Raw genomic sequence first — 27,405 nt, 5'->3', positions numbered from 1 at the left:
TTCCATAATGACAGATTTCCCTGACCCTAGGAAGAACTAGCAAAGTGCTAGAGATTTGTAAAGGATTTGTAAAGGATTTAGGTAATGCTCATGAGTCAACCAATAAAGATTGGCAAGTGGTATTACGGGCATGTCTTCCACACAATACTGACGTGAAAAAATGTATCACGGCCTGAGTATTGGATGGAGATAGTCCCATAACTGATGCAGGTAATTAAGACAATATAACCCATATTGTCACCCAGTTGGCTGTATTTTTCCCTTTAATTGTAAACTGGAGTAAAATCTTCACGATTAAGCAGAAAGAGAGTGAGTCTGCAACAGATTATTTTACCAGAGGGCTGCAGATTATTACCCAATACACAGGCATAGAGGATATAAAAGACAACACCCATCACAGGGAAATCACAATCACAGTGCTTATGGATGGTCTTAAAGACACTCTAAAGGCCAGGGTTCAGACCTCACTTCCTGGTTGGAGGGGAGTTACGGTAGACACACTCAAGGAATCTGCAATTGAACATGACACAATTGACACAAACAATTGACACAAACATCTTTAGGAAGACAGAAATGCAGAGCGAGAAACTAATGGCTGTTAGTATTCAAGCTCTGGAAGGAATGCAAATAACACTGCAGCACTCTTATCACACACAGCCACAATACACTCATCCCATACAACCTCCAAACCCTTATCACTACATACAACCACAATCTTTCCTCATTCCCCAACCCACACAACAACAACCTTTCACAACACACCAATCACGAATGTGTTATAGATGTAACAAGGAGGGCCACATAAGTAAGTTCTGTAAGGCTAGAAAGTGGGAAACGCCAAACCAGGGAACACCCAGATACCCACAGAAGGGGCACCCACAGCAGTCAGCAGTCAGGTCAATTCCAGCCATCACCTGCTCATGTTGCAGCAGTGAATGCTTTTGCTGGAAGAAGATAGTCAGCTCTAGGGGTCAGGTCACACCTGTAGTCTACAGCCAGTCAGGTTAACTGGGGATATTAGAGAAGAACCTGTAATGATAGTTGATGTAGCTGGTACTAAACATTCTTTTCTTGTAGACACAGGGGCGACCAGATCAGTGATAAAATCTCCATCTAATTTACAGGTGACCAGCAAAACAGTACCAGCAATGGGTGTAACGGGTAAAGTGCAACATTATCCTTTAACGAAATCTGCAGAGGTTACTATCGGTCCATTGCATACCAGGCATTCCTTTCTCCTGGCAGCATTAACCTACTGGGAAGGGATTTGTTATGTAAAATGGGATGTGTCATTTATTGTACCCCGGATGGTATATTTTTAGATATCCCAGAGAGAGTTGCGCACGAGGTGAGGGATATATTGGACACTCCCCATAGGTTAATGTTTCACTCTACTGTTCCAGATAAGAATCCATCCCAGGTAGAGCAGAATGTTATCTCAAATACCAAGTTCACTTTGGACCAAAGATGGACAGGACACTGGATTGATGGCAAATGTAGCTCCCGTAATGGTAAACCTAAAAAGTGGTAGGCAAGCTCCAAAAATTCCCCAATACCCATTAAAACAGGAGGTAGAGATAGGGGTTTATCCCATAATTGAGCAATTATTACAACAGGGAATTTTAGTCCGTACAGCGAGTGTAGCCAACAGTCCCATCTTTCCTGTAAAGAAGAGTGGTGGGAGGGGTTATAGGCTGGTACAGGACCTTAGAGGAGTTAATAAGGTAGTAGAGAGCCAATTCCCCAATTGTGCAGCAGGTTTACGAGTAAATTTGCCAATTAATCAAATGATGATGGTTTTCCAAATGATTGATATGCAGAAATTAAATGAGATGCAAAATTTGTGTTCCATTCAGGAAAAGGCAGTCTGGAGATCTAAGGGATGTGGGCAAGAGTCCTCTGGACTGGAGAGATGGGCAAGGTAAGCCGGTGGCACCCAAGGCATACTAGCCAAGCTTGGCTGAGGCAGCACACGGTCTGACTCACCTGGTAATGCAAGGTATGTGCAAGTTGGTAAGGGCATATTGGTGTGCACCAGGTTTCTCTTCCCAAGCTGAAAAGAGGGTAATGTCCTGATTGACATGCTTGAGGAAGAACGTTGGAAAAACAATACCAACCGAGCCATCTCACGTTCCTCCGGCAGACGGTCCTTTTCAGGTAATACAAATTGATTTCATCCAATCACCACCCTGCAGGAATCTCAAGTATGTATTAGTTTGTACAGATGTATTTTCTAACTGGGTAGAGGTATACCCAGCTGCCACTAATACTGCTGTGTTCACTGCTAAAAAGATTGTTCAGGAGTTTGTATGCAGATACGTTATCCCTACAATTATTGAAAGTGTTAGGGGTACTCATTTCACAGGTGATGTCTTCTAGAACATGTGTAAGTTGATGGGTATTAATAGTAGACTTCACACCCCTTACCGACCGCAAGCCAGCGCCAAGGTGGAGAGGATGAATGGTACTAAGATCATGGCAGAGACTGGACGGGGTGGCCAGAAGCCTTACCACTTATCCTTCATAGCATCAGGACAACTCCTAGACCCCCTCTCAATCTGTCCCCCTTTTGAAATACTGTTTGGCAGACAACCTCATTTGATTATAAGTCCGCAGGAAGATTTGAAACTTAACAACAAGGTAACTGTAAAGTATTTTATAACAATGAGTAAACAGTTGAAGCAGCATCAGCAGAAACTGAAATTGTTGTCATATGATATGCCAGAAACAAACGGTCATGATGTTGAACCTGGAAAATTTGTTATGATCTGAAATTTCTTGTGTTCAGGTTGTTTGACCGATCAGTGGGAAGGTCCGTATCAAGTGTTGCTGATGAGTACAACTTCCTTGAAGGTGGCAGAGAGAGATACCTGGGTCCATTCCACTCACTGTAAGAAGGTCAACCAACCGGTGGAGAGACAAGGTGGAATCGAGGCAGATAACGTAGACCTGTCAATTGCCAGTCTGTTCTGGGAGGGTTAAATGTTACAGTGAGATACCTGAGCTAAAGAAATTTGTAGATCGTTGTTTTCAGCAATGGAGTGGCCTGCTGTGGTTATCTTTGTGTTTTCTCCTAGAGTTTATCATCCTGGGTTGTTTCGGGATTTCTGGTTTCTGTGATGGAGGACAGTTGACGGAGAGGAGAGCGGATGGTGATATTGATGGAGTGGAGTTGGGAGAAGGAGTGCTAAACCAATCGCTGGAAAATCTGACCAAACCCAGTACAGTAATTGTTAAGAGATCTGATATTTTGGAAACTCGGAGACAGTGTGAAGGTCTATTGTCTGAGGATTATTGTATGTGTGAGTTTTGTGGGTCCCTAGTCAATGAGAGATGCATCCAACGGTGCCAGTCTAAGTATAACCCGTATTGGGGTGGGTTTCCTTTAGAGGATTATCATACTATGGTGGGCAAAGTTTTAAACCAAACTGACTGTTTGGTATGCTCTCACGTCCCTCAAGGACAACGTAATGTAGTGTTAGTGCCATTGCCATTGAATATCTCTGAGGTTTTAGAATTGCAAAAAGGGGATGCACTGGATGGAAAATTTCTTATGTCCAAACCACCTCATTTTAAGCTCTACCAGTACCAAATGGATAGATCACTTTTATGTTTGAACATCACCAACTTCAATAAGCCAGGAAGTTGGGAGGTGACTGGGAATAACCAGACGATGACTTTATCACTAAGAGCTGATAATGAGCCTATAGATTTTGAACGGTTACGCACAATTAGGTTAAATGGGAGACACTCCTGGTATCGGTATATATGTAGTGATACTAAAGAAATGGTTGGTAGGGTACCAGAAGGGTACTGTGCCAGGGTTATATAATCAGAAACATGTACTGATCAGATGGGAATAGGATCACTTGCTAGGGAAGAGTGTTTAATGATTATGATGTTTTCTATCCCTTATGTTCTCTCCGATGATGTATATTTTATATGTGCAGGGAAAGCGTATAAGTATCTCTCTCTGAGTTCCGAAGGTTTATGTTATTTGGGAAGGATACTTCCAGAGGTTATGACCCTTACACATGATGAAATGCTAGGTATCCATAAAAACACACCATCACCATATCTTCATTCGCATTATGAACACTAGTGACCCCAGAGAGGTGATAGACCGGAAGATGGATGAAATTCTGCAGCTGAAATGGGAATTTCAGAAGAACCATAATGCTTCACTGGTTGAAATAGAGGAAAAGGTAGAAGAGTGGTTCACTTGGTTGAACCCTGAGAAATGGTTCTCCGGTCTAGGAAAGTGGGTCCAGGAACTGGTTGCTACTGTGGGTAAACTCCTGATCCTTATACTGATTGTCATCTTAGTAATTGGCTTATGTGTCAGGTGTATTCATAATGTATTGAAGTGTGGAAAATGTACACGGACGAACAGAGAAACAGAGATGATGGTGATGAGCAATGATATTATGGATACCAAGGTCAAGGAAGAACTGTATTACAATCCTGAATTAGAGTGTACCATCAGATGATGTATAGATTTAGCCATGCATAAAATGTATTACGAAATGTTATTTTAAACATCTTAAATAATGTAAGTCCCTATCCCCTTCAAGACTTCCTTTATAGGTTAGGTCCATCCCCACATCTTTCCCATGATCTCCCAAGATCCGCGGTGTGCGTATAAGGGTAGTTTTATGTCCCTCCCAGAGACACATTATTGATGGTTTAATGACCACATTGTGCCATCCCATAATTTAACATTAAATAATATCCCATAGTGTAAGACTAAAAAAAAAAGAAGAAGACCAGAGTGTGATTTAGTGTTGTTTGCTATCAAAGGGTAGACTGTCGAAGCCGGATGATTGGCTGAGACCAGATCTTAAAATTAATATCGAGCGACGCCATTTTAGGTTGCCTCTGATGATGCCATCTTGCGTCGTCAGCATGAAACCATGGTGTGTGATGCTAATATGCTATTATTAGCATCGTGCGATCGCATTACCACTGCATACTGTTTAAACTCCTATCATACCCCATACGCACGGATACAAATATAAATATATATATTTAAAGACTTCATATATTCAGTGATGACAGACTTGTCTTGTAGACATGTCTGTGACAAATAATCAAGAATACACAAAGATACTGTGAGTGTTTACTTCAAATATATACACAGTATGTCTGTGGCAATTGAAATGTAACCCAGACACTGATATGCACAATTGAAGTGTCCTAAATATGGATTTATAAACAATTGGCAGACGTGTAGCTATTGTTAACAAATGTAGGCCTTATATCCAATGCTGATGTAGTTAAGTATAACTAACAGTTGTATTAAGAGAGCCTTTTGTTAAAATTATCAGATTGTTTGCCAAAGCTTGCTCCATCTATGAGCAGGACAAAATCCCATTGTCTCTGTCATTCTTTTAGTTCAGACAGAAGCAAAATAAATAAGTTTGAGGATATATATGTATGGGAATATATATATATATATATATATATATATAAATAAAAAATATCATACAAACTCCTCCTCACATGCTTTTCAAACTGCAACTCCTTTGAACATAGGGAATGTTGGTTCCAAAATATTGCAATAATTTGTTAAGCTGACCACCGCTTCACGGTCATTCCCATCTGGCCAGTCCCTACACTGATTCTCAGATAAATGAACTTGATCTGCCACCTTTGGCTCAAGCTTGCATACATTTTAAACATGAAACTGGGTCCTGCCTTAAAGAGACAGTACCACACCCAGGGCTATCAGATAATAAGCACCTGGAAAAAGAAAAAAAGTTTGTCTTACATTTGAAAAACAGGGTGCCCTAGCAAGTGTGACCACAAAATTTAAATAAACGACAGGCTTAATCCACGGCACTCAACCATCTGGGGTGCCCTTGGCCTTTTATGTAGATGGTGTGGTCACATTCCAAGGGCACCCCAGATGGTTGAGTGCCGTGGATTAAGCCTGTCGTATATATATATATATATATATATATATACACATACACTTAAATGATCACATGGGTGTCCACAATGCGTGCACACAGTTGCAATTATAAATAGAAACACACAGCGCACCTTTTACGCTGCATGAAGACACACAACGCATACTTACATATAATCATAAATATACGCCCTCATAAAAGGTTCCTGCACATTATGATTTATATTAAAGTTATTAATTATGATGTAAAATGCATGTATTTAATATTTATGGTATACAACATGATAGACATGGCATGTTTGGTACTAAACTGACACACTGTTTATTTCCAGATATCTGAACCTATCAGCGAGGGAGCCGCATCTTGCGTTCTATGGTTATGGAATATAGGAAATTATTGGACAGAATGTATACACTGTAATGTAATGTCTCTATCTAATTTAAATCAATTAACGACAATGTAATCTGGAGAATTGGGACATACCCCAAGTGAACTGTCCTATGAACTACAGCGTACTACAGAGACCAAGAGCAAGAACCAATGGAATTATGTTTGTCTGTCTACATTGTTGTTGTTATCATGATCTGTTAGGGTATATAGCCTGTGTCCCGGTCCCAGTTAGTAGCCATTCTCATGGATGACCACAGACCTCTGGATTGATGACTGTAACTGGGACCGAAGCGCTTGCGTAATGTATCGACTATACCTTGTTTATGTATAACCTTTTGCGCTAATTGTATTTAGATCACAGCGTGTAACTAAATGCTTTTTATGTGAATAATATCTTTTTGTGCTTTGGAACCACACTCAAAGTCTGGAAAGCAATTATTTCTTGGGTGACTTAAACGCTAAATAGCGACATTTAGGTATATAATATTTAAGGAATTCATAGACTGATCTTCACTCACAAACTGCTAAACTTCCTGCATGCAGTGAGCACTCAGGCTGCGTATGCCGACGAAGGGGCTTAATTATGCACACCCCTGCAGCGGTGTTCAAATGCACAGGCACGCCTGCGTTTCTCTGACCACCCCCCATCACCACCCCCAAACGGACACTTCCTGTCAATCACTGTGTGAAGACTCTGCGTGCTCAGTGCAATCTCTTCTCGATCGCAGCGGCCGGTTCGCGCACGCGGACTGCGATGTATGCGCAGAATGCAAACATCGACTGGGTGCGTGCGAACGCAGCATTGTGATCCATGCTGAATCAGGTCCTATGTCCATTAGTTGGAATGGGTATGTAATGCCGGCTGTCGGGATGCCTCCTGTCACAATACTGACAGCGGCATCCCAATGGTTGGTATCCCGACAGGGGTCGGGTAAGTATACTTACCCTCCCCCTTCTCCCCCTAACCCTCCCTTCTTGTAGCGTAACCCTAACCCTCCCCACACCGCACCCTATCCCTCCCCATTAGTGCCTAAGCCCCCCCCAGTGGTGCCTAAGCCAAGCCCCCCTAGGGGTGCCTATCACTAACCCCCCCCCCAAAAAAAACAACCTAATGCTAACTCCGCTAATTCTAATTTACCGAAATCTAACCCTCCCCCCTGCGGCTAACATAAGGCCCCCCCGGCCTACCTTCGTTGGGGCACGCATCCTCCTGGATTCTGGCGTCGGGATTAACATAGGCGTCGGTATTTCGACAGCTATTTTAAGTCCCTTGTCGGGATTCCAGCGCCGGGATCTCATAACTACATCCCCCATTAGTTAGCTGATGTTGAGTAGAACAGAAAAGAAGGGATAAATTGACAAATGTCATTTAATGTTCTCCTGTGAGGCAGTATACATATACAACATGGTGAGTTAGATTGTGCAAAGTAAACCACTAGCGAAGCACAATTCTTATCTCTGGTTAAGATCATATTAAAAGATAATTCTTGTAGCATATTGTGCATGTACTATAATATAAAACACCTCTGGCAATACATGAAGACATTGTAGAACATGTAATCCAAGATAAATAAAGAGTGCTGTGATTATGATCCAAAACTAACAATAGCATATTCAGCAAATAATCTGAAAAAACCCCAGCCTGGATTAGACTTTAATGTCGGTCTATGTGTTAAATAAAAAAGTTTTCAAACTAAAACCAATGGAATAGGTATCTGTTACTGTTGCTGTTGATCCAATGCTGCATCCCCTCACTCTTCCCTTATCCATTCTTCCCCCTGCCTGCTCTCTTGATCAGTTCCATTACATTTGTTGTGTTTTGGGTGCTGTGTCATCGACAAATGATTTCAAATATAACTAACAGAAATAGCAAGATATAAGTATGGCATAACTCTGTAGGTCAGCTATGGATAATCCTGGCCTGATTATATAGCTATTATAGTACAGTTTGTTTTATTCCTAAATCAAATTCTCAGGCAGTTCCATTCATACCAGTAGTGTGTTCTGCTAAAGCTGGGTACACTGGCAGATATATTGGCCGATCTATTGTGTGCCCGTCAACCAGAGTGTACCAGCAATATATGTCTGCGAACGACATTGTTCACAGACATATTGAAATCGGCTGTGCTGCACACACAGCTGATGGCAGATATATCTGCAGATGGGATTTACTGTAGTCAATATACCTCCGATCGTGATGCCAGCGGTCAAAATCCCAGCACCGGAATCCCGGCATCAGTTTAGAAGCCTGCACCGGAATCCTGACAGCTGGCATCACGTTCGTAAGTATACCGGTCCAGGTTAGCTGTTAGCCATGGGAAGAGGGGGGGGTAGGTTTAGGCACCACGGGGGGGGGGGGGAGGTTAGGGTTAGGCTGTGGGAGGTTAGGGTTAGGCTGTGGACAGGGTGGGTTAGGGTTAGGCACCACCTGGGGGGGGGGTTAGGCACTAAGGAGGGAGGGTTAGGCACTAACCGGGAGGGTTAGGGGGTGAATGGGGGTGGTTAAGACACTTGCCTAGCCCTTGTTCGGATTCTGAGAATCCGGTCTCCCATACCCAACCCCTGCAGATATATCTGTCCATCGTGCTGTGTGTACGGACAGTCAGCTGACCTCCCATACACTTGCAGGAGAGGCCGCAACTCCCAGCCAGTGGGACCAGTGGAAAGATGACAGATGATGATTGTTCAGTGTGTATAAATAACCATCATCTGCAGATATATCTTTTAGGTGTGTATTCAGCTTAAGCCATCAGCCTTGTATTTAATGTCAGTACCAAGTCTCATGTTTAGTCCATTGACCAGCTCAATGTGCAAGCACAAACATATTTTAAAATCAGTGAATTTAATGTAAACCAGTATTAGGTCCTTATTAGGTCAATTTGGCATACAGTAATTGAACTGTAGGATGAACGCAAGCTTTCAGGTAGGGATGAGTGGGTCCAATTCCCACCCGAACATAGGGGATCCGACGGGGATCCGAATCCGGCTTGGGTTTTCCCATGTGACTTGGATCCCAAAATAAGGCAAAATGGCATCTTCCCATTGTTTGATCTCGAGTGTTTTGGCTTGCATATAAAATCCCTTCCCACGTTCAGGTGCCATTTCACGAGTGAGATCCAACGAGGTAGGCAGTGTAGGCAGGGCTCTTAGTGAAAAAGTTAGTTAGCTAGCAGCAGCTACTGTAATGCACAGTCAGTGTCCCTTCATGTCTCTATAGGCAGGGGCACTGTCTGTGTGGAGGAGGGAGCATTTAATTGTGTGTGTGTGACACTGAATACAGCAGTGCATAGTCACAGGCAGGGGCGTAACTAGAACTTTGTGGGGCCCCCTAACTCAGGGCTCAACCGGAGTGTATACATATATAAATCTATATATTATATATAAATCTATATATATTATATATATATATATTCACTCCCCTCACCCTGTATCACCTCACTAACTCCCCTCAATAACCCTGTAGCACCTCTCACTCCCCGCCCTCACCATGTAGCACCTCACTGACTTCCCTCAGTCACCCAAGTGAGGGGAGTGTATTATTCTGGATGGTCTGGCCAGCACTGGGTGGAGGGGGGAGGGGGGCGGGCCCGGGTGTACTCAGTGTCAGCAGCGGGACTCGGCAGTGCGTCCATCTGTGACTGTCCGAACTCTGACCGGCAGCAGTGGGAGCGGGGAGACTATGTTAGGGTCGGGACTCATGCCGTCACTGGGAGAAGGGGGGGGGGTTTGTTGTACTCACCGGCATCAGCAAGAGAGAGTGTGTCCGGCGTCTGATCTGTCCAACGTGGGCTTCTCTTGCACTGCTTCAGGATGATGTCATCATCTCGCGAGTCTGTCCAACGTGGGCTTCTCTTGCACTGCTTCCGGATGATGTCATCATCTCGCGAGTCTGTCCAATGCGGGCTTCTCTTTCACTGCTTCCAGATGATGACATCATCATCATCTCACAAGTCTTTGAGATCTTGCCGCGAGCGGCTCTGACTCTCCTCAGTACAGGACTCCTGGTGAGACCCGAAGGATTAAATAAACTTTTCTTAAAATAATAATTATATTGACTTAATCTTTAAAAAAAAAAAAATGAAAAGAAAAAAAGTGCAGATTGCTTGCTGGAACTCAAGCCCCCCCCCAAGCGGCAAGCCCCATAGCAACTGCACCCCCTGCACCCTCTGTGGTTACGCCACTGGTCACAGATCAAGTCTGTATAAAGCAGGCAGGGGCACTGTGTCTTTGTGGAGTGGAGTAAGGGAGCCTGGTGTGTTCAGGGCAGTGGGCACACTGGGTCTGATTCAGAGTTGGGAATAGAGAGAGAGATAGCACTTAACTGTGTACCTGGACAAACCATGTTGCAATGCAAGGGGTGTAAATAATTTTTTTTTTTTTACATGTGTGGTAAATAGTGGCTGCTTTTACATGTAGCCCACAAACACTGCACAGCTTTATTATTACTCTACAATTTAGATGTCAGTTTGGACACCTCCCTCCCAAATCTAAATCTCACATTTTAAATCTGCCCCACCTGCAGTGCAGCATGGTTTCACCAAGATGATCAGTTGAGAGAGATATCTCTCTCTATTCCCAACTCTGAATCAGGCCCACTGTCTGTAATAAAAACAAAAAGTGTGTTTGTGCCATTGTAGTTATCACTACTGGTCAGTGTCACTATCACGACTGACCCTATGTAAAAAAATAAAACTTTTTTTTCCACCAACTTGTGTGAGTTCAGCCAACACAGGAAGGCTGTGCTACCTTGTCTAACCTTCAGTGGGTCCAGTCAAAGGCCACTGCCGTAATATTTGTGCAGTGCAAAGGTGTTGTCTGTTGCACACCTCAAAAAAATGTTAATCTTTTTTATTAGAAAGGTACTGTGTGTCTGTGTGCACTCAGTCAAAAAAGGAAGGTTGTGCTACCTTGTCTCATGGTCAGTGGGTCCAGTCAAGGGCCACTGTCGTACTTTGTGCAGTTCAACAGTGTTGTCTGTTGCACCCCCCAAAAAATGAAAATCTGTTTTATTAGAAAGAATTGTGTGTGTGTTCGTTCAGCCAACACAGGAAGGTTGTGCTACCTTGTCTAATGGTCAGTGGGTCCAGTCAAGGGCCACTGCCGTAAGATTGCAGCAGCTGCAAGAATAGTTTAATTTGCCCTGTCACCAGCTAAAGCAATAGGTAATAACAAGGTGGAATTCTACCCTTTATATTCTTCAGCGGGTGGAGGAACAGCAAAAAGCCATCCAAAGCTACACAACGAGCTATGACATAGGGAGAATGTACCTTACTCCAGCGCAGTGGAGAATATTTTCTGTGTTGTGCAAAGTGCTGAAACTCTTTGAAGTTGTCACCTGTAAAGTGAGTTCAGACACTGCCAGTTTGAGTCAGGTCATTCCCCTTATTAGACTTTTGGAAAAGCTGCTCGAGAAAGTGAAGAAGAAGCTGAAACAAAGTGATTCCGCTAAGTATGTCGGACTTGTAGATCAAGTCCTTTCTTCTCTTTGCCAGGATCTAAGGGTTGTCAACATCTTAAAATTGGATCAATACATTTTGGCAACTGTGCTCGGTTCTAGGTTTAAGTCGTACATCGTGTCTTTATTTCCAATGGACACAGAGCTGAAGACATGCAAAGAGCTGTTGGTGAGCAAATTGTCAGCTCCTTCAGTTTCTCCGGCAATCGTAACTGCCAGGAAAAAACTCAGCTTTCCTAAGAGCCCACTGCTGATGCAAATGAGTCAATGCAACAGTTTGACATCTAGTCGTGTTTAGAAGAATTGACAAAAATTTGTGACACCTCTACCATGACTCCATCTGATACGGTCACCATTCAAAGAATGGTTGAGGATTATTTTAATGATAGCATACAAATAGGCATGTCAGACAGTCTGTTTGACTACTGGCAGGAAAAAAAGGCAATTTGGAGGTCCTTACACAAACTGGCATTGCTTTACTTTAGCTGTCCACCCTCCAGTGTGTACTCAGAGAGTTATCAACACAGCCGGGAACCTTGCCAGCAATCGGCGTAGGAGGCGACTTCCTTAAAATGTGGAAAAGATGATGTTTTTCAAAATAGACTACAAATTCCACGAGGAAGACCATTACTGACAATTATGTAAAAGTCCAGAGACACCTGTAATGGTGGATTCCAGCGGGGATGAATTAATATTGTATGAAGATGATGCACACACTGATGAGGGTGAGGAATCGGATGATGATGGCGACAACATCTTGCCTCTGTAAAGCCAGTTTGTGCATGGAGAGATCATTGTCAGCAATGTCAGCTGCCCATTGGTAGCTAGTTTTGTGGGGGGTCCAAACAAACCAATCACTTCAGCCACAAGTGATTGGTTTGTTAATCTGTGCTATTGTGCAGGTCCTATTTAATATATACAACATAAGGGTGTGTGGAAGGGCCGAAGGACCATTTCATCTTGCACCTCTTTTCTTTGCATTATGCACTGTTTCCATTATGCGCTGTTTGGGGCATTGCTGACATTTTTATAGTTTATTAAACCACCATCCTGTCTGCCACTGCAGTGCCACTCTGTTTCCTAGATGTACCATGTTGGAAGTACAGCCAACGTGCAGTTGCTGAATGCCAAAAAAGTCCAGAAATGTTTATGTCCACAGACAGCATCTCCTGCATGCCCTTTAATTGTAAAAAAAAATTCTGAACCCCCAAGTTTATTTTGTTGGCATAACATGAGCCATGTTCACCCAGTTGTAATTATTAATTAATTTCTGCCCTGGCGGTCTAGTGTGTGCTCTCCTCCTGGCTCCTGAATCACTGTGAGAGGGACTTATATCAAATCCAAAACCTGTGAAATCCAATGCTGGGATGAGGACGTTTGGTCTCGATTTTGAATCTGAGCCTGGCGGAAAAACCCCAGCTGGGGCTTGGATCCCCCTCCTCCCTCATACATTTTCTTTGGAATTAAAAAAATGTAATTCAATTTACGAATGAATCAATCGCTCCTTTCCCTGCCTTCCACAACATAGATACTCTACCTCCCTCGGCCACTGATCTAGTTCTTCATTAATGAAAAGTTACTGTCACTCTGTTTCCTAGATGTGCCATGTTGGAAGTTTAACTGCCACATCTGCTGAAATCTTCAACATGTGGTTGAAGAATGCAGAAAATGTCCAGAAATGTTTCTGCCCACAGACAGCATCTCCTGCATGCCCCTTTGATTTTTTTTAAAAACAATTCTGAACCACCAAAGAGCTCCACTGGGGCATGGACTGATGGGAATGAGAAAATTTCTTCTGTAAATGACTCTTCTCCTCCCTCATAATTTGCTTGGGAATCTTAAACTTAAATTAAATTTACTATGAATCAATCCTTCCTTCCTTTTCTTGCTTTTATGTACATACAAACTCCATCTCCCTCAGGACTCTTGATTAATTTTGGAAGTTGAACTGCCACATGTTTTTTTTTAGATGCATTTATAATTTTTTCTAAAATACAGATCCAAAACCAAAGGTTTTGGCAAAACCAAAACACAAAATTAGTACAGATCAAAAAACTAAAACACGGGGGTCGGCGCACATCTCTACTTCCAGGTGATTGCACCGAATGATCACTGGGGATCCTGGTCACACTTACAGCTATGTTAATTAATGCTTGATGCATTATAGCGGAATTACAAGATAAAGAGGAAAGGACAACATTTTAAAGATGATTTTTATTAACATAATGGAATGGTTTTTACTAATGCTATGCTATAATAGTTAGATTTTAGGTATGGCAGGTACACTTCAAATCTGTCCCCTGGGAAATGCTAAAACATTTGCTTGTTATATAAATCTGCTCTGTGTTTTTTATTTACAAGCAATTAATTCAGGTCACTTGAGATAATAAGGACAGATTATATAAAACACCAACAAATATACCTACTGATCACGTTTAAGCTATTTCCTTGTGCCTATGATCCCAACCATAAATCATGCTATATTTAAGTAGTACTGTGAATAGTCAGCTGGTTAGCTTATGTTGTCATATTATCTTTATATAATCTTACACATAAGTATGTGTAATTAGGTAATTACAATAATTAATAAGATTACTGTACACAAATGTGAAGTGGTTGTATGAAGAAAGTGTAAAATGTCTTGCTAGGGGCAAATTCACTGAAGGATAATAAACCTTCTAACAGCTGATGGGCTTCATATGTGTAGTTCAGTATAACTACCTCTAAAATAAAGTCTTATTTACTAAGGGGTAAATTTAGAAGTAGAGATGTTGCCCATGGAAACCAATCAGATTCTACTTAACATTTAACTACCACCTTCTAGAAGATAATAGCTAGAATCTGAGTGGTTGCTATGGGCAACATCTCCACTTTCGAAAAACTCTCACTTTAGTAAATTTACCCGTAAGACATGCAATTTGTCAGAACAATTATTAGCTATTTTTTTAAATCATAAATTGAAGCTAAATGAAAGAGATGTATGGTAGCAAAGAAAAGGATAGCCAGAGTCAATGAAACCCATCAATGCACCACACATCAACAATACAGTATGCATTGCAGGCGGATACCGCCAAGGGGGCCAAATGCAACACAAAGAGAATATCCAACTCAACCTCCTAACATGACTACCCACCAGTATTGGTGATGACCTGCCCCCGCTAGGGTGGTACAGCCAACTAAACAGTCAACGAAGGTGAGTGTATCCAAAATTAAATAATTGCATCCGAGTTAATGACCTGCTGTTCTTTTCCAAGGCTCTGTTTACAGAAACCTTGCACCGCCTCCATACAATACCCCAAACTAATACCAAAATAACCCTAAACAGATCCTCTAGAAACAAAGAAAGCTCATCCTAGGTTAAATGGACCCATCAGGTCTATAAAGGTAACTATACCTATACAATATCAAAGGGTAATGTGCCACAAAACATATAAATTATTATTATTATATTATATATGTATTATATATATGTTACACACAGGCCACACCCACTAAAACCCACTTTAATGAGATACACTGTTGCTAGTTGATGCAGTCATCTATATCGGGTTTCAGTTTTACAAGACCAGAAGTATTTCAGTGTACCATGATTATTGAGGACTCTGTTGTATTTGATCTGCATCTCTTATGAGTATACTAGCAGTCTGTATACGTCATTAGCTCACAAGCAGCTTGAAATGTAGGGAGTACTCAAGCTTTCATCACACAAGCAGTTTGTAACTGAGTACTAATGGTACAGTATTACATTTATAAAATGGATAACGTCATAATTTGGTTCATGCTGATGTTATTTAAAAACTTTGATAGTCTTAAAACATTTTCTATAAAACATGAAAAGTCATTAATTACTGTAGGTAGGACAATTTGGATGGACACATTTTTTGTAAGACCACAGAGATGTTTGCAATTTAAACCATTCAGGGGCTTATTCGTCATCACTTAATTTTCACAAAAGCAGGTGATAATTTTTACAATTGCAGGTGAAAATGTGCATTAAGTTAAGTTTACCTTCATCAAGAAGATAAAGCAGGAGATATCACAGATATCTCCTACTTACCTACCTCTTACTGAATGGCCCGCTGTCCCAATACACTAGTATGGGAACAGAATTCATCAAGCTCTGAAAATATAATATTTTCGGAGCTTGACTGCGAGAGCATTCACCATCTTCAGATGGCGAATGCTCCTGCTCTGGGATCGCAACCCGCTCCTTCCCTACGGGAAGAAGGTCCGGGTTGCGATGAGGAATCCTTTTGGTTCCCTCTGCCCCTGTCCGGCTCCTTCCGCCGGACGACGGGGCACTTATACGCATGCGTGACCTGTAGATCGTGCATACGCAGTCCCGTCACTGCTCCAAAAGATTCACTGCTCCAAAAAGGAGCAGTGAAAAGATTCACTGCTCCGAAAAGGAGCAGTGAAGCCGCTCGCGGGGACAGCTGATATCGCATCAGCTGTCACTGCGCCAGAGCAATGATGAACTGCTTTGGTAGCCACGGCGAGTTAGAATGTAAATTGTCGGGGTCCGTTCAGACCCTGATAATTAAAATCATGAATAGACCCCTCAGTCTTGTAACAGTCACCCACCTTAACTCCTTCTTTGTTCTCCCAGGTAAGCAGATGATGGATAACACATGCAGCCTATACTATTTATTTTGTCCATGGTTTACCATTCATTTGTTATGAATGTCCATGTATATAGTGAATCTGTTCTATATAGGGATCAAAAATCCCTATTATAGGTACAGTTTCACCTTTATTTGTTCTATGTTCTCTACTGGGAGAGCAAACCATTCCTCAAAATGATGGTACAGCTAAGATATCTGCCATGGGTATATTTTACCACTCTCATCCAGTCCCACATATCACTTTTGGGAGGGTGTTTCCCCCGTCTAATTGGGCTTGTTATATTGTTTCTGGAAACAGGTAATATATTTGTTTTCCAGAATGCTGGGATTACCCATATTGCTTGTCCCTCAAACCTTTATTTTGATTTTGTTGACTATATTGTCCAACAAATGGCTGAAAGATACAGTATATGCTTCAATTTTTCTCTCCTGTACTTAAGAATTAGATAATGCTTTATCATTATACAAATTAATGATAGCAGGAAAGGACCAGACAAGTTTGTCAAGATATGGTCCATGTGGTTGAAATGTCCACAAATTATTTACTTTGGTACTATAATTGTCATGTATTAAATATATTTTCTGTATAATAAGTAATATAAACTTTGGTTGCCCAGATCAATGTTATACCCCTTTTACACCGGAGCTAAAACCTGGGTTTTTGAAGGGTTAACCCGGGCAGCTCCCTGGTGTAAAAGGGAAGAGAGTTGGATCGCCGGGTCGAGTGACCCGGCAATCCAACCCAGGTGACTAGCAGGGTTTAACACGGGCGTAGCCCGTGAAACCCTGCTGTGAGAACAGCGCACTCCGGGTCACGATGACCTGGAGTGCGTGGCTAGCCGGCCGATTGGTCCGGCTTCAGTGGCGCTTGGAGATGACGTCATCTCCAAGCGACCACTTTCACTCCGTAAAAGCCGGGTCTATGCAGACCCGACTGTGGTGTGAGCGGCGCTGACTCTGGAATATCCTGAGTCGGCGCCGGCAAAATTCCGGGTCTGATCCGGATAGGAACTTTGTTCCAACTCCGGGTCAGACCCGGAATTTAGGTGAAAAAGGGGTATAATAGTCTTTCACAGGTGCATGAAAGGGGGGGATTAATTTAAATTAGAAAAAAATAAAAAAATAAAAATGTCCCCCCAGAATGCTGCATTAGACCAGCAATAACATTGGAATACTACATGATAATAGAAATCCAGAGATCTTCATTGCATATATTTGCAAAGATATGTTTAAGCAATGGGGCACCCTTAAGGCGTCTCTGTATCGGTGTCCCTAACGCTACATGATAATAGCACCCATATAATTGCATACGGTTATGTCACATGATAATAGCATATACATCTTTTCTGTACGAGTCTGGTCTTTTTACTGTTTGTGTAAGATATTATCTTTTAGTTCAAAATAAAGCAAATCATAAGCAAAGTAATAATTGTATACACAAAATAAAATGATCTTACTTGTTACATAAAATCCATGCATACATACAGAAATTTGAGGCTACTGAAAATAGCTTTGATTAAAATGACATAATAAATAAATTACATTACGTATAAAATACAATAATCAATAAATATGGTATAGCTGCCCCTCTCCAGGGGCGGAATGCAGAATCCTATAACTGACAGTTTGATTATTTTTTACCTTTATGTTTGAACTGATTCCTGAGGGAATCTTTCCAGCATTTACCCTGTCATTTAGCAAATTAGGATGTTGGCTTTTTGGAAATGGTGAAAGATAAAAGTGTGAAATCTCTGCTGAATTAAATCTTTGTCTCCGCTGGTGTGCTCATCCCAATCAGCAACAAATTAATAATAAATGTTAGTCAGTGCTGAGCATCTTGTGGCGTATAAACACACCCTGTTTAACTTGAAACTCTAGTATGTGACTCGATCAAATCAAGAACATCTTGATCATCATTTTATGCTTTAATTCCATCCCTTTGTGGGTTTTCTTTGCTATGTGTCATGTGACATTTCTAAAATTTAATCTTGGGCTCCTTATAGAATTGATTGATTAATCAAAACAGATTATCACATTGTGAGTAAGCATTGCAGGCAATTGTTACATATATTTATACTGCATGTATAATATGCGTCACAAGTGACTAAACTAAACAAACAACTGTTCACTAACTTGTTTTTAGGTCCAGTTTACATTTACAAAAACAAATTATATTGCTTTTTGGAGATGGATAAACCATACTTGCCTACTTTGAAAAAGCATTTCAGGGAGATTGTGAAAGCAACACCTATGAGCGTGGCGTTAAAATGAGAGGCGTGTCATAATATCGATTTACATCCAAATGTAAATGAGCCCCAAAGCAGTTAGTAAGATCTACTTGTAGATGAAAACACACTGATACTTTTCAGAAAAATGCATGTAGCCATAGGGATCATTGTGCCTTATAGCCAACTCAGGTAATTAATACTAATGATCCCATTTTAATGTATTTACAGTATATCTGGTTTTTTTTTTTCCATAAAACTGCTTCATAATGGGGGTAAGGTGCATTCAGGGAGATTGCTAGACTCTTCAGGGAGGCTACTATTTCAGGGAGTCTCCCTGACAATCAGGGCGAGTTGGCAAGTATGGGATAGACCTCTCATTTTGTATAATTCTCATGAAACAGCTTTTTCATTTAGTGGTTTACTATAAGAAAATAAAATACATAAAGTATAATGTGCACAAAATATACTCAAAATTATATTCTGTAGTTTTTTAAATGTATTTTTTTTATATTGATGTAGATATATTGTTATACCTACTTTATTAGAAGAGTACTATTAAGCATACAAATAAAAGTTATGTTTTGTAACCTCCCTGTATTTATAAGGAGGACAAATGACATAATGTGTGTGTATATATATATATATATATATATGTCTAGTGGAAGGAAATGCAAGTTAGAGTCTATAGACACATTGGGGGAGATGTAAGAAGCTCAGAAGCGGTATCAGCGCACGTTATGTGCGCTAATATCGCTTCTACCTGATGTATGATTGGGGATTTGGCGGTAAATAAAGATAGCAGCGCTGATAGCCTGGGCCATGTATGAAAGGTCAGATTGCCTGACCATTTGGCTCGCTGTAGCTGTCGCTATCGCCAGTTACAGCCTGGCGCTGCCCTATCCCCACAGCAGGGACAGCACTGTCCCTGCCGCGGTGACTGCCGGCTCCAGGCTGCACGCGGGGATCTCAGTGGAGCCGGCTGGGACTGACACACAGCGCATCTGCACTAGGCTGATGCGCTGTGGTCTCCCAGGCGGGGAGTTAACACTCCCCCTCTCCAGCCGATGAGATGTTCATACATCTCATCAGTAGTGCTTCCTGCTTCGCCTCGGTTAAAAGGCGAAGCAGGAAGCATTATAGCGGCACGTTAAGTGCCGCTATAATACATCTACCCCATTGTGCGATAACCCTAATCTACATGACTACTTGGAATGTAGAAAAGGGAGGGGGGTTTAACCCCCTATTGTTCCTCAGCACACTGAATTATACTAGCAACCATATATGAACACTATATGGTAATAGAATTTCAGAGATATTGGTTGCAAGCATTTGCAAATACATGGGAAGCTGCTAGGCCACGTCACGGCTTCTCTGTCACTAGCAGTCCCTAACACTAAGGGGTTCACGTCCGGGACACAGAGCACCCCAAAAAACATCCAGCCCAGGAGCCCTCCCAGGGCATCACACGAAAATGGAAAAAGGGTACCAGTGCAGTGTAAAGTATAGATGTGTGCGAGTGAGTAATAAGTGTTCAAAAAGAGGTTAAAATATATGTGAAAAAATACATGAATAAAAAACAAACATAAAAGGTGATGTGAAAAGTAACTATGTGTATTAAGTAGAGATAAGTGGTTCAGATTCTGTGGAATCCGAACCGCTCCGAACATAAGGGATCCGAGTCCACCTGAACCCTGTTCGGGTGTTCCCTGCCTGACTCGGATCCCTGTTCGAGGCCGAACCGCAGCCTCCTGATATCGGATTCTCGCGAGAGAATCCGACGTCAGGGCTCCTCTAGTGTAGGGCAGACTGCTGTGATGGCAGTCTGCTCTACACAGACACAAACACACAGCAGCCAGCGGCAGCTGTGTGTTTGTAATAGCAGCCAATGAGAGTCAGGCAGACTCTCATTGGCTGCTGTACGGAGGGAGCCGGTTGGAGCTCACTCATGAGCTCCATCTTCCGGATCCCTCCGCGCGTTATACAGCAGAGCAGAGCGGACGGCGGCGGGAGCGGGGATTCAGGTAAGTTTTTTTTCATGTGTGTGTGTGTGTGTGTGTGTAAGGGGGCATTACTGGGGGGGTATACTACTACTGGGGGCCTGCAAAGTGGGGGCCTGCTAAGGGGGGACATACTACTACTGAGGGACTGCTAAGGGGGGGCACTACTACTACTGGGGGCCTGCTAGTGGGGGGCATACTACTACTGGGGGCCTGCTAAGGGGGGGCATACTATTAATGGGGGCACTATTGCTACTGGGGGCCTGCTAAGGGGGGGCATATTACTACTGGGGGCCTGCTAAGGGGGGCACTACTACTGGGGGCCTGCTAATGGGGGCACTGCTACTTGGGGACATACTACTACTAAAGGGACTGAATAGGGGGCACCACTACTGGGGCCATTGTGTAAGGGACACCACTGCTGGGGGCATTGTATAAGTGGCACTACTACTGTGGGCTTTGTGTATAAGGGGCATTACTACTGTGGGCATTATGTAAAAGGGGCACTACTGTGTGTCGTAACATAAATAAGAGACACTAGTTTATGGTGTAATGTGAATCAGGGGCACTATGGGCCTGATTCAGACCCGCTTGCGAGCACTGAGCGCTCGCAAGCAGGTCGATGTTGGCCCAGTGCGCATGTGCACGAGGGAGCCGGCTCCGTCGTGCATATGCGCGAGACCCGGATAGCGACGGCCAAGACCCTTGTGGTAGGGTCTCGTCTGCCGCAAGCCCTGGAGTGCTTTCGGCTCTGATAGAGCCGAAAGCACTCCAGGGCTTGCGGCAGATGAGACCCTACCACAAGGGTCTCGTCGCAATCATTTTGGCCGCTCGCTATAGCTGTGGGTGGTCACCCACAGCTATGCGAGCGGCCAGGAGGCTGCTCAAAAAAAATAGAGGAACGGCCCTGATTCAGAGCGAGTGCTCTGTCAGAGCGTCCGGCTCTGAATCAGGCTCTATGTGCGGTGTAATGTGAATAAGATTGTGCACTGTGACTCCTAGTGCCGTAACCCACTTTGTAAACAAGTACTGTGACTCTGCTGGCCGTACCCCACTGGGTGGGTGCACTATTCATTTCTGCCACTGCTTTGTCGCAATGTTTCATAGATGTGCTTTAAATTGTGGTGTCTGTGCCGCTGCTTTGTCGCTTAGTAACCAGTCAGCTCACTGCAGCCTTTGGCCAATAATGGTGAAAACAATATTATAAGCTGTGAGGTGGTCTAAATTGACTATAAATGACTGGAAATTAATTTTATTGAGGTTAATGATACTCTAGGAAGAAAAAAAAAAGGACCAGCTTTTTTTGTCAATTTTTGTAAAAAAATATCCAAATCCAAAGCCAGTCACCGCAGTTTGGCAAATCCAAATCCAAAACCGGACGACGAATTAGAACCTAATCCAAATCCGGCAAAAATGGTCCGGCGAACATTCCTAGTATTAAGTGGTGATGCCCTGAGGAGACCCAGCCAGAGTATCCTCGGGTGCCCTATGCCCAAACGCTCACCACAAATGTAAAATATATAATTTAAAGCCTCATAATAAAGGCACATATATATTTTTTTATTGTATTTTTTGTTTTTTTTGTACTTGGAATGATTATAATGCATGCTATTCTACTCTATAGAGACATTGTACATTTACAGTACCCAACAAGTCATGACTACTTAACATTGTAATAAATTATATAACACTCTTTAGAGACATCATACAGCACACCTATCCAACATGACCTGGCCACTGGATGCAATCAATAATGTCAATATAGGCATAGGACATTATATCTATATCAGAGTGCAATAATCAGCAGCAGACAGGGCCACCAACCTGACACATGGAATATAACCCTGGCTGCAGCATGATATATCATATATCATTAACAGTTAAAAAGAAATAATGGTGAGCCCTGGGATAGTATGCCTAGCAGCCATGTGTACTTTCTAGTGATTTACAATAGAATGACGGAGTGTATGGACAGGCACAATTATATAACCGTGCCTGGAATTACATTTCCCAGCCCCACCTGCATGCACACTTACAGTACTCTCAAGACCAGAAGTAGTCAATGCTAGTTCTCCAGTCCATTCCTTTTTTGGTCTCTAGGGTTTATGGATATCCATGTTCCATTATCTTATTAGAAGTTGGGTATGGAATGCTGGCACTCGGGATCCTGGCGGCCAGAATCTCGACGCCATCATCTTGACAGGGTTAGAATACTGACACCTGTTGGTAAGTATCCTTATCCCTACCCCTAACCCTCCCTCCCTGCACCTTAAACCTAACCTCCCACTCTAGTGCCTAACCCTATCCCTTCCCCCTAGTGCCCAACTCTAACCCTTCCCCCCTAGTGCCTAATCCCTCCCCCCCTAGTGCCTAACCCTAACCCCTAACCATCCCCCTAACTCCACTACTTACCATGAGGATGCCGGCACAGAGATTCTGACTGGTATCGGCATCCTGACAGCTGGGATTTCAACTACCTCCCCTTATTAGAACCCTTATTGCTAATCCTTTCTATATGTATTCAATCAGTGTTCTATTCCTCACTCTTCATCAACAGTAAATCCACTTTTATTGAAGCCCTCAATTGCAAAACAAACTATTTAAGCTTCTTTTCTTAACCAATCATTATCCACTGTCAGTTAGGAATGGTGGGGAAATAGACATGTACCATTGCTATCCCAGCTACTATCTCAGCTACTTACTGACCCTGCTGTCTGCTGCCACCCTGACCATTGCCATCCCCAGACCTCAGCCTGGATACTGACCTTGCCTGTTAGCCATCTGCCCTGCTCTCAGCCTGGCTAATGACCTTGTTTGTTAGCTGTCTGGCCTAACCTCAGCTTGGCTACTGAACTTGCCTGTTAACCACCTGCCCTGATCTCAACTTGGATACTGATCTGGCTGGTTAGCTGCCTCCCTGTCCTCAGCTGTGATACAGTTCTTGCCTTAATGGTAAAATATTTCAATATATAAAGAATATCCTAAAAACCTCCTTGTCTGAGTAATTTTTAAACTTTTTTCTTACTTTGAAAGTGGCAGATACCCCATTATTAGACTATGGGGTAAATGTAATAACCTGCGGACTGCAGGCATCGGCGAATTCCATTTGAGACTCCCCAATGCTTTAATGTAGCAGGCAAAACCAGGTTGATATTGCCTTCTAAATAACCTCTATTTTAAAAAACTGGGCAATCTCGCATGGTACTTGCTGATACCTGCAGTCTTCAGGCTATTACATTTACCCTCATGTCTGAGTAAAAAAGGCATCAAAGTTTCAATGAAGGTACTATATGAATTACTTCTGATGACGAGTGAGGACCAAGCATCGATTTTCTATACCAAGAACTTTATTTAAGGCTAATTGTCTATCCCCACAGTCTATCAGTAATATATTGCCAGGGCAGCTGAGTGATACTGGAGTAGAGTGGTAAGGGCTAATATACCTCTTCACCAGGCAAGTCTAGTGTATGTGCACTCAACCAGGTCATGCATGAAATGCTATGTACAGGAGAGGAGGAGGATGAAGACTGTGAGGAAGAGATCAGAAGAGCTGTCTCTGGCAATAATGGATACATTATCACAAAGCGACAAATGCTATCGGAAGATGGTGTTATCTAATGGGACCAAGCTTAGCATTTTGGTGCTTGGTAACTCGGGCCAGACCGCAGTTTCTGCAGAGAATAATGGGGATGAAGTATTAGTTAACCTAATGCAGGCGATATCTATATTAGACTATTCTTAAATAGCCCCTCCACTTACTCTAATGTGGAAAATGATGGTAACATATGATTTTAAGAAAACAGGGGTTTAACAAATAAGCTGCAAAGTCTTTAAGCTTTTAACAATTGTACAGAAACATTTTTGGGCTGATGCAGTGTTGAATGCAAGTAATTGCTCCCACATTGTGTGCACAGAATGAAATGTTTATATTCACCTGTGTACAGGGTTTATGCACCTCTGCCAGTAGATCTGCCCCATCCGTACACTTGGTTTGATACCAGTCAGCATAATCAGTGAGCACTTACGCCACCGACCAACTCTGCACAACCCGCAATTCTGTCGACATGCCCTCACTGAATATTGCCTAGGTTAGAACACCAGGATACAACTCAGTTATGCCCCTTCAGTAGCAAGTGGAGATACGTTCAGTTTGTTTATGACTTTGCATTACCCGTACTTGTGAAAGCTTGCTTCCACTGCATGGGCAGATCAAACACATGTAAGATACGCTCCTCAACTGGACTTGTGATCAGTTCTGCAACAGCCCTTCTATGTTATTACTTTTTTATACTGGCAACCAACTACAATTATGAGTAGTGCTCATAATGTCCCTTTTAAAAGTTAAATCTTACTCCTGCGGAATAGTAATCAAATTAAATATTATCAACTAGAGCTGTGCAGTTCAGTTTTGCAGAAAACCAACACACACAAACTTTGGGATTCTAAGTTGATCTGAGTCCTGGCTCAGATCACTTTTTTTGGGGTTCCGAATAGAACAGAGTCCCGGCTTGGGTCTTCCTGTAACTTCGGACTCGGATCTCAAAACCGAATCTTGGGTTTTGGATTGCATGTAAACAGGTGAAAATTACATGATTTTAGCTGTTTGTATTATAAATTTTAAAGAAATCCAGAACCAAAGCAAAACACTTGAGGGTGGTTTTGCCAAAACCAAAACACGGGGGTCCACACACATCTCTATTATCAATGAAACCGTACCGTTAGGTCTTCCTTCTCACCTAAACGTGAGTGACCCAAGCTTCATGCAGACAACGATCTGTTAGTATTCCGCAATTACTTATACTGTAATTACAGGAGATTGAGGTACAAAGAGTTTTGACCTTAGTCAGCAGTTAAGAGTCTTTTGATACCGGCGGTGGTTTATAATAGGTGTGTTTCGAAAAGAAGCCCTGACCTCCAGGATTTAAGGAGTCGAGACTTACAGGCCAGACTGTGCACACAAGTTGCTTCCTGAACTTTAGATTATGTGCTGTTTTTTTTTTGCAAAGTACATGGTGTATGAGCCTGGCTGTGCTAAATACACTTGTTTAAAATACCAAAATATTATGATAAAACTGTTTATTAAGGAATTATCAGTTGTTGGGTGGGCATTCAAACTCAGGGCTGAAGGTAATTTTAGAGAATAATAACAAAAAAACTGAATATACCATCAGGGTACCCACGGTTTATCCTGCACTCCAGGTAAGTACATTTTGGTGGCTGGGTTTGCTTAATGATAAATCACCCACATTTCATATTTTCAGTATAATTATTGTTTATTGAGTCACTTAATATTATCATCTGTCAGTACAGTATGATTGTCATCCCCAGGGTTTGAGTATTTTTTGGGGATTCCAATGGATACTATTGGAAATGAAAACTGGTTATTTTGGGGTATCAGAATAATGGCACTCTGACTTATGGATTGACTATTATTGCAAAAGTAATAATTGCTCTTACATATGGTTACAGATTGCCAAATAAGAATTATGAGTTTTAGGGATAAGGAGAAGGGTTAAGAAAAATACATGCAGTAGTAACCTAAAGACAGTAATGTGGCTGGGGCAAGACCACTGGGGGATCTGATACTATTGGGGGGATTGGGGTTAAAGCAACTAGGGGATCTAGCATCACTTGTGTATCTATTGCCACTGGAGGGGGAGGGGGGGTAATGGTTGATGTTTCAATGGGAACCCATAGACCCTGGGATGATGCTAGGCCCCCCTAGGTGTCTTTTTCACTCAAATATTTAAATATGCTTTTATAAATATATTGTTTATGTAAATAAAAAAACAAACATTGTTTTTAGTTTATTTAATTTAATTAAAAAAATGTTGGCAGTTAAATGGTTAAAAATTATGGGATTTTTGCAACACATTACTATTTGGAATGATTTTGTTACTTTACTGAAGTATCATAATAATAACAGTACATGCAAAGTGGTAACAGGGTGCACATGTACAGTGCAAGCTGACACATTGTTCTCAACTGTGAACACATCTGCAATGGTCACATCAGTATGGAACTTAAAATGCTATGAAACATAACCCTACCATATTTTAGTTATTTAATTATTATTATTTTGTTTTTGTTTCCTTTTAAGGCATTTTACATAGCCAGGGTTGTGCATATTAAATGCATTGTGTAACATTACAAAGGGCAGAGCCTGATTCATTTTTTTTGCTTTGTCAGTCACTCAAATATAGTTCTCTAACTTCCCAAATGCCCTTGAACATGTTAAATATTACAGTATGTCAAGCAATGTTATGTGTTCAGTCCAGCACTCACCTTACCGTCCTTATGCTGTACAGTCTGCCACTCTTTGAATCAGAGAGATGATTGTCTGCTGTCTCTGGTCATGTAAGCTGCTATTGTATTCACAGGAAACGCCTTTTAAAACTTCTTCAAAGCAATTGAACAAAATAACTGTGAATCATATCCCTTGTTCTAGCATGCTAAACATTTGCACAATTTATGTATTCACTTTTCAGAAACCCCTAAAACATCCCATGACCATGCACTGCATAGGAATAGTTAATGCACAACAGATGTTTTACTCTTATACATTAAAGCATAGCATAGTACTTTTCCCAATGAAATTCGTGGGAGAAAGATTTTTCATTTGTGAACTAATACTTCAACACTGAACTAAAATTGTAATAATAATGGTACTGTAACATACACACACACACATTATATATATATATATATATATATATATATATATGTTATACTACTAACAGCAGCAAAAATGGGGAATTGTTTCAGTACCCAAATATACATCACAGACATAGGCGCATT

At 41.9% G+C, this 27,405-nt stretch overlaps 1 protein-coding gene across 1 annotated transcript in view; it reads right to left on the bottom strand.

Annotated features, from left to right (window-relative positions):
- Positions 1–26,931, bottom strand: part of LOC148512612 (protein-glutamine gamma-glutamyltransferase E-like) — a 58,683-nt gene extending 31,752 nt beyond the window's left edge. The window contains exon 1 of the mRNA XM_088481939.1: positions 26,893–26,931. The gene's annotated coding sequence lies outside the window, so the exon portion shown is untranslated. The remainder of the gene's footprint in view (positions 1–26,892) is intronic.
- Positions 26,932–27,405: the final 474 nt, after the last annotated feature.

This window comes from Taudactylus pleione, unplaced genomic scaffold (genome assembly GCF_031769625.1).
Source record: "Taudactylus pleione unplaced genomic scaffold, aTauple2 ptg000279l, whole genome shotgun sequence".
Taxonomy (NCBI): domain Eukaryota; kingdom Metazoa; phylum Chordata; class Amphibia; order Anura; family Myobatrachidae; genus Taudactylus; species Taudactylus pleione.
Note: the sequence above shows the minus strand (reverse complement) of the source record. Positions and strands in the feature narration are given on the sequence as shown.